This window comes from Eucalyptus grandis, chromosome 10 (assembly GCF_016545825.1).
Source record: "Eucalyptus grandis isolate ANBG69807.140 chromosome 10, ASM1654582v1, whole genome shotgun sequence".
In the NCBI taxonomy this organism is placed as follows: Eukaryota; Viridiplantae; Streptophyta; class Magnoliopsida; order Myrtales; family Myrtaceae; genus Eucalyptus; species Eucalyptus grandis.
Window position 1 is genome coordinate 3,808,728 of NC_052621.1, and position 9,243 is coordinate 3,817,970.

Sequence of the window (9,243 nt, forward strand, 5' to 3'; positions counted from 1 at the left end):
TGGCGGGGGGTCGTAAATCTTCCAAGGATGACGCACTAGCAAAATGGGTCATCACGTCATTCGGTGCAAAAGTTCAACACCAAAGATGACTTCCTGCACTTGCTCTAGCTTTCGTGCGGGAAAGGAAGACATCAGGAAAGGGAAAGGCGGCTTGACCACTGGAAATTGACGCCAAACGCAAGTTCACGAAAAAGGATACGTTCAGGCGGGAGAAGATGCTTGAGCTTTGACACTTAGGACAGTTAATAAGTGACGCCTGCGCTTCAACTAGATTCCCGCATGATATTTGGCCTACGTAGTATGGTGAATCTCGCATGTAGGAGTGAATCAAAGGTCAAAAAGGGGGGCTCGTTTCCGCTGCATGAAATGTCTTGCTAGATTGTATCCTGAATTTGAATATGTGAACGAAGCTCGACCTTAAACTTGGACCGAATATGTCAAATGACAGACAAATCCTTGTTGGAATTGGATTTCTAGTTTGATTCGACTAAAAGGGTTTTCTTGTTTGGATGCAAATATTTCATAGATAAGAGGTGGATTTTGATTTTAGCATGTTAAGGCAAATAATAGGATTGTCATGATTTTCTCTCTATAAGTATTTCGAGTGACTCATTTTTGAAAGTTTGTGAAATAACACTTGTGGCTTGCTTTGGGGAATAATCTAATCTGAGAAACACTTGAACGATAGTAACTTTGCAATTTCCGAATTGGTTTTTTAATAATTGGCTATCTAGATAAAGTAGGTATCGGTATTTGAATCGAACCACGTAAATATCCATATCCTTATTGTTCCTCATTGATTTTACCCGTTATTTCTTTTCCCCTTGTTAGACTTAAATTGCAAGATCCGTTATCTTTGAAACATGATTTTACAGCATGCCGGGTATGGCTTGACAAATATTAGCCATCAAGTAAACATTGTACTTCCATTTTCCAAGCCGTTGAAGTACAAATAATCTCATGTTTGAATCTAATTTCCTGTTCAACCTTTTCTTCACATTATATTTGGCTTATATGATTTAGGTCGTATATAATTATACCTCTCATTTTCGCCTGACTTTTCCAGTCAAGTTAGTAGAAAACGTTAGATAGTGCGAATGCACCCTATGGCCGAGGTTTCATACGACTATTCCTCTTTCCGGCGGCCCGCCCTTTCAGTGCTGAGAACGGGTACATTCGTTGCATTCAGCAGGAGCATCGCAGTCACGTCAGCAGCTCGAATAATCACTCCAACCATCCTGCCATGGCACGCGTGCACATGTCGGGCGAGCAGCGACGACGTCGTCCCTTTCGCCCCTGATTCTCCCGCGTGCGACTTCTCGAAGTAATAGCGACTGGGAACGGTAAATCTTTCAGCATCCACGCCAATCATTACAGATCTAAAAAAGCCAAACAACGGCACCAATTGAAAGGAGCTCCTCGATTGCACCTCCCCAGATCAGAATGCGATAACGCAACACGAAAGGAGGGGGAGAAGCTAAGGTCTGCCGTGAGCCTCTGGTATTGCGTACCGGTCGAGAATGGCATGTACGTGGCTGCATCTGGTGGAGGCGACGCTTGCACATCTTGGGTAGGGAATTCCTGCTTATTTCTTCAATAATTGTTTATTCGTTCACTGCATTTGCTTTGTCCCGCTCTATGATTTGACAAGGATGTTTGGGCGGGTGGGGTTGCCGTCTGCCTTCCCCAAAACGACACGAGAGAGGGGGAGGAAAGCGGGCTCACCTGGTGGAGGGTGGGTCTGGAGAGGTGGGGAAGATAGCAAAACGACATGCGAAACAAAACATGGGAGGAGACAAGTGGGAAAATTCGTCGAGTCTACTCTCGGCTATGGCTGCTCAAGAAGACTGGCTTTTGGACTGTGGACTCACCTGTTCGAGTGGGTCACGTTTGCTCTTTATCGATCATTCGTCGAGATTCCTGGATAGTGCTTTTGGACTGTGTTGAACGGTACGTGTGGCGTTGGACGTAGCTTCCTTCCCGAACACTGACCTAACTCGACCTCGACCTCGACCTCCCTGTCATCGCATGGCTCCCGAAGTTTGATTTGACGATGCTTTTCTACGTGGAGGAAGTTGCTTCTTTTATGAAATGCATCAAGAACGTCTTTTACTTGAAGCTAAAGAACGAGACTTTGGAGGCTTTCTTTGCTTCAGGGCTATGATGGTGGCACCCATAAGTGTAATAATAGATATATTAGAAGGGATGATTGTCAAAAAAGCCCTAAGAAGCCCAGAACCCATGGTACAATAGCCAATTCAATTTTAAATTTTTAATTTAGTTCATTCTGTCTTAAATCTTTTCTACAATTTGTCAATATAATCTTTCTAGAAATTGTTGAGGTAGACCATGGCAAGTACATGGACAATTTTTGCATTTTTTCCTTTCCTTTTCTTTCCTTTCCTTTCATGTTTCTTTTTTTTCTCTTTTTCTTCCTCTGTCGAGGGCCTGTGAGCACTTGTGTGGCTGGAGACCTCCGTTGACCATTGCTAAGATCTTGGCAACCAGCAAAGGGTAGTAAAAAAAAAAAGGAAAATTTAAAAAATCCAGAAATTTACAAAAATCGTCCACATCAACACCATTTATATTATATAGAATAATTAAGATCAACTAGACTATCACATCAACATTTTTTTTTTATCAAAATTGGCCAAAATGACTATTGATTTACCATTAAAAGATTTTAGACTAAATTCAAATTCAAAGTTTATGGTGAAAGTGGCTACCATCCAATAAGGTCATGACTTTTTAAACAATTTTTTCTGTACTTAAAAACATTTATGTGTGAAACCATGTTAAAAATCACAACCGTGCACTCAAATAAGTAAACTAAGTTTGACGTTCCACCGGGAGCTTGTTTAGGCACTATACTGTATATATACAAAAGATGTCATAAATATCATAAATGGGTATGGGCGTACCTTTTTTTTTTTTTTTTTTTTTTTGGTCGAAGGTTTATGCATGCTTGGGGAGGGTTTTATTCGGAAGAGTCTCTCTTCCACGGATAGGGATGGGGATGCACGCCTGCCGTCGCGAAATGGGAAACGCCTGCTTCCGGAAAGTTGTGTCTAACTTAGCTTCGAATCTTGTTTTTATTCGGCCAGAAAAAGGATTAGGATGATCCTTCTCGTCAGATAACGTTTGCCGTGTCGGGTCCTAAAAAAAGAACGAGCGTTCGTTGCCGCCTCATGGATCATGGAGTGTCTGGGGCTAAGGGCCAAGTACGAGGGATATCTAGGGCAACATTATGGTCGCGCCTACCGAACACGACAAATCATATCGTGAAAAGCCAATCGAGACCCGCCTACGGGTCCCACTACTTTTATCTTCTTCTTTTTTTATTATGATTGATGTAGTCTAATTTTGCTTCGAATCTTGTTTCTATTCAGCTGAAAAAAAGGATTACAATGATCATGCTGGGGTAAAAAAAGAACGAACATTCATTACCGTGTGATCGTGGATCATTTGGGGCAAAGGACCAAGTACAAGCTTATAGATTGAGGGGTATTCATGGTAACATTACAAGCAGCACCAATACTGAATACGACAAATTACATCGTGAAAAGTCTATTGGATCCCCTTTATTTGTAAGCATGGCCCGCTTTTGTAGGTCTCCCTTTTTAATTTTCTTTATTATTATTGTGATTGGCATAGTCTATTAGATTAAGTCCGGCCTACTATTTTTCTTAATGGCTGGATTTGATTTATTAATTTGTTTTTCGAATGGAAAAGTCTAGACCCTTAATCCAGTTTATTCCAAATGACAAGCAGTTAAAAGCAATGCGATTGATGAGACTCATATCTTCTTCATTTTTGTTTTACTATTTAATTGCTTTCGAGAGATGTCTTGTTATATTCCTTTCTTTATTGACAATTCTTTCTTTTTTTGTTTCGAAATATTGACAATTCTTCGGAAAAGTCATTTGTGGACAAATTGAAATGAGGAGAACGTGGAGAAATTCCCACCGCTTCTTGGAGTAACGCTAGTTTAAAGGTACTCTTATAGTCTTATCCATACCCCATTGGTCTTTATATTTTTTCGATAACCAATGACTAATATAATGAGTCATATTATTTAACAGAATTTAAAAATAAAAAAATTTAACTACCGCTTTTCTTTTTTTTCAATTTACTTGTAATGAACATAGCTCATTTAATACCACCCACCGTTGCAGCATAGAGGGTAGAGCTTGTGTTCTCCACTGAGGAGAACCAGGTTCGAAGCCCCTGCGAAGCAAAGAGGCTGAAGCGTTGTGTGGTGTCTTGCTCGGGGTGCGTGGGTGGTGATTTCGCGTCCTCTCCAGAGAGTTACTCCTCCACTGACCGCAAGGGGTTCTTCAGGCCAAAAAAAAAAAAACATAGCTCATTTAATGAGGAGTAGACGAGTTTATAATATTATATAAATAGATAGATGGGGGATGAGGCATTTCATTTTTGGCATGCCGCTTATTCAGCGATCGTTCCTCGTAAAAAACGTGATTGCGCTTGCAATGATTCATCAGAAGTAAATTGGAATAAATAAAAAATAAAAAAACGTGATTGTGCTTGCAATGATTGACACTGTCACTTGGTATTGCAGTGTGGTCCCTAGCAATAGGACAAGGATAAGAAAAAGATTGCGACATCTCATTCCCGAATGTAATTTCTTCCCTACTTAGTGGGGGAATACCCGCGAATCTTTCACGTACCAGAATTCTAAAGAACCAGTTTAGGAACTTACTAGGTCTGAATTGTTCGTGTGGGCCCTAGCAATAGGACAAGTATAAGAAAAAGACGCGACATCTAAACCTCGAACGTAATTTCTGATAAGTTGACGTGATTTTTGCACTTAGCAAATGTAACATCGCTTGATTCTCTCTCCACCTGTCCATTTAAATTTTTGATTGGGACTTCCTAATATGATACCGGAACAAATTTATTGACTTAAACTTTTGGGTTTGATTTACAGAGCACACACAAAAAATGAACTTTCGCATCTCAAGCCTTCGAAATTCTATTATCGCACGTGGAATACCCCAGAAACATGTAAGAAATTTGTATGGACATGGACGTGAGGCGAGAGCTGCACTTGGCGAGATGACAAAAACCAAGGAGGCAACTTTCCTGCGCCGCCCTGATCAGATTGATTAGAGGCCTAAACCGCCCTCGAGCTTCACGCATTTGTAGGAGGGAGTCCGATACAATTGCTTCGATCCCCATCCGGACTGCAATGACAGGACGAGAGCGGAAGGCCCCCAAGAGGAGGAATGCATGAATGAGTCCGTGATCATTTTAAAGAGTGGGTCTTACTAATGTACGTGACTTGACAGAGCCGGGTGCTGCGAAGCTCGGATTGTCATTTGTCATAGCCATCACCTTTTGTGGTGGGGGTGGGGGGCCATTGGTACATTGCTGTCTCTTGGTTTCCTGGGCCATTTTGCCCTCTGTCCTACCGAGCTTCCTTCTATCGTCTCTCTGAGAATGGTTCCATCTTGTACAAATCTAAAAAGGATTCTCATCTCTTCTTCTTCTTTTCTTTTTTTTTAAATATATATATCAGATTTTTTTTTTATAAAGATATTGCGTTAAAACTTATTACAAACGTGCAACTAAAATTTAAAATCAAGTTCTAAAACTTGTCAAATTGATATAATTGAATTGTTCTATTAATTTCGCCCAACTTAGCTTACGAAAAACACCAGCGTAGCTTTCTTTATTACTATTGTTTTCTCTCTTCTATATGGCGTTGATATGGCTAAAACATGAAAGAGAAGACTAAAATAATGTCACTTTGATCTAAATATGATTTTACTTTAGATATTATTTAAATTAGACTAAAAAAAGAGAGGAAGGAACGAAAAACCTGCCTGGTGTTGTCTTTTTCTTTAAATTTAGTTTTTTAATCTGATTTAAATAATATTAAGATTAAAAAAATTAAGTATGAACCAGGAGCATGTCATTTTACTTTTATCTTTCATGTTTTAATCACATCAACGTCATATAAGAGAGGGAAAAAAAATATCACATCAATGTTTTTTGTTAGTCAAGTTCAACGGAATTGACGAAAAAACTCGATTATACCAATTCGATGAGTTTTAGGACCTGATTGCATTTTTATGATAAATTTTATAATTTAATTATATTTTCGTATTCAGTTTCACAATTTTCAGTATACTCGTCGTTGTTTTCTTCTTTTGTTTTGGGGCCAATTATTGGGTTTTGGTCAGTGAGATCTGATTTGGAGATGAGCTCACATCATGATTCATGATGCATGGAACGATGGGCGAAAAGGCAGGAACGAAGAGCAGAGATTCAGCGTCCGGGCTTTGAATCTTTCGATCTGCTTTGGGATTGGGGCACAGGCCAGAAAGGGGTCGGTTTCCCTTGTTAGCAAGGCATGGGGAGTTGCATAAATCTAAACAAAAAATTTCATGATGTTTTCTTACCCAATCGACAACGATGTATGCTGCAATATCGATAAGGTTCGCGCAACAGAACATTGGGAAAGACAGAGTTGAGGATTTTTGGGCACACGATTGCTAGAATTGGGAATTAAATTGAATTGCTTACCTCACCCACCTTTGCATATGGGAAATGATGTACGAAATTTAAATATTTGTTGGGAGTGAGTTTCCTAGGCTACTGGCCACTCACAAGACATTAGTGAGTTTGATGACATTCCTATTCCCGAAAACAGTTTATGTTCAAAAATAATTTTTTTCTATTTCTATTCTTGCAAATGTAATTTTTTTACTCATCATTTCTATTACAAATCTTTTTCTAACCACCATTCTTTTTCGGGGAATAGAAAAATTAATTAAAATTACTGAACAAATTTCTTTTCTTTTTTATTTTACGAAACAACAAAAAATAATTAAAAAAGAAAAAAGAGAATGATTACCAAACAAGCTCTAGATGCTTTTGAATTAAAACGTTTCTCTTTTTCATCTTTGCATCACTTGAAAACGTTTATTAGATCTTTTTTTGGATTATCAAATCTTTTTAACAGTCTATCATCTTTTACATGCGTAGAGATCAACCAAACCAATATTATAAGAGTTGGTAATCTAAAATTAGTGGGTAAGAGACTCATATGGAGTCAGTGATTTTAATGTAAAAGCCGGTGATTTTAGATTTCGTCAGTGGTTCATATAAGGCATTTGATGCAAATATAATTTATAACTTTCGCAAAAAAGAAATGACGAGTGATTCAGCTAAAATTGGTAATTTGAAACTGATCAAATTAGCATTGATAAGTGGCTCAAAGGAGAGTCAATCTAAAAAATCGGTTAATAACTTGATCGCCCAATTTAGTCACTGTACAGGAAGAGGCTATTCATCTTCTTGATTGGGCAAAAGAAAAGCGACATCATGCGCAGAGACATAGAGAAAATGTAGGTGGTCGTATAGGGAATGGATAAGATGCTATCAAATGGCAGTCTGCATCTAGTCTTTCCATTCAAATTGACATCTGCATCTTCTCCTCTTCATAATGCATTTTCGGACTGGCTAATGACGGCGACAATTGGTCCGAGTGGGACTGAGGATGGTACATCAAGTTGGGGAACAGACAAATTTAATTTCTCTGTTCCTTGTTGCTTTGCGTTAAATGGCTGCAGTGCTGCACGAGGTTCAGTCCCCACATGAAACTTGGACAGATTCATCCTGATGAATGGCTGAATTCACTGATCATTCTGTTGATAATTTGATTCTTATCTGACAAGGGGGAGAGAGAACTTTCACCATGCTCTCGTTCTTTCAAAGAAGAGGTCAATGATAGGCAGCCACTTAAACTTGAATGGGAAAACGAAGCAAAACATTATTACAGCTTCATATTTACTCAAGGACCCCTCTCTGCTTTCCGGGTGTACATGATCATATGCGCCAGGTTGAGTTCAAACGGAAAAACTAGGTTCCAAACAAGTAGGTTGAGTGTCAGATCAGACGGCGAACATGTGGAACATCTTGATGTGAATCCTCGATGCAACTCGCACAAGTTCACCGGCGCGATGGGGTATGCCTTCAGAAAGCAGGAAAAGTGCCAAAAAAGTCCTAAACCTTTTGGTTTTGTGCCGATTTAGTCCTAAACCTTTTTTTGGTGCCGATTTAGTCCTAAACCTTTTTACGTTGTGCCAATTTAGTCCTTTCCGGCCAATTTTGGCCGGATTTTGCTGATTGGACGCCGGCTAACGTGGCATGTCGATCGGCTGGCGTGTACAATTTTTAATAATATTTTAATATTTTATTCTTTTATTTATTCTTTTTATTTTTATTCTTTTCTTTATTCTTTTTCTTTTTTTCTTCTCATCTTCTTCCTCCAGCCGGTCCGGAGCTCGAGCCCGCCGACCCGGCCGGAGGCGACGGCCGGCGAGGTCGACCTCGCCGGCCACCTCGCCGGGCCGCGAGGGCGGCTGGGTGGCGAGGCTCGCCCCGCCGGATCGGCGAGGGTCGAGCCTCGCCCATGGCCGGTGAGGGCGAGGCTACCGCCCGGAGAACCCCGGGAATCACAAAGCCCCACCCCGACGGATCGCCGCCGTGGGAGAACAGTGAAAATCCGGGCCGAGCCGCGCGACCGAAGAAACCCCGAGCTCCCGTAAACCCTAGAGACGCACGATGACGAGCGGAGAAGGGAGGAAATTTCTAGTGCGAGATTGGGATCGGAGAACGGAGCCGGGGAGGAGTCCACCGGCCTCGCGCCAGCGGGCGGGGCTCGACCCTCGCCGGCCATGAGCAAGGCTCGACCCTCGCCAAATCCGGCGGGCGAGCCTCGCCACCAGGAGCCGCGAGGGCGGCCTCGCGGCCACCGGCAAGGTGGCCGGCAAGGTCGACCTCGCCGGCCCGCCGCCTCGCCGGTCGCCGAGCTCCGGCGACCGGCTGGAGGAAGAAGATGAAGAAAAAGAAAAAGAATAAAGAAAAGAATAAAATTAAAATTAAAAATTAAAAAAATATTTAAAAATATTAAAATATTATTAAAAATTGTACGCGTCGGCGCGATCGATCAGGTCACGTCAGCCGGCCGGCATCCAGTCTGCAAAATCGGGCCAAAATTGGCCGGAAAGGACTGAATTGGCACAACGTAAAAAGGTTTATGACTAAATCGACACCAAAAAAAGATTTAGGATTAAATCGGCACAAACCCAAAAGGTTTAGGACTTTTTTGGCACTTTTCCCTTCAGAAAGCAGAATGCTGCGACTTTCATTCATTTCCTGGCCTTTACAAGCAATAGCCACTAGGCATTTGGCATAGTAAGGGAGAGTCTAGAA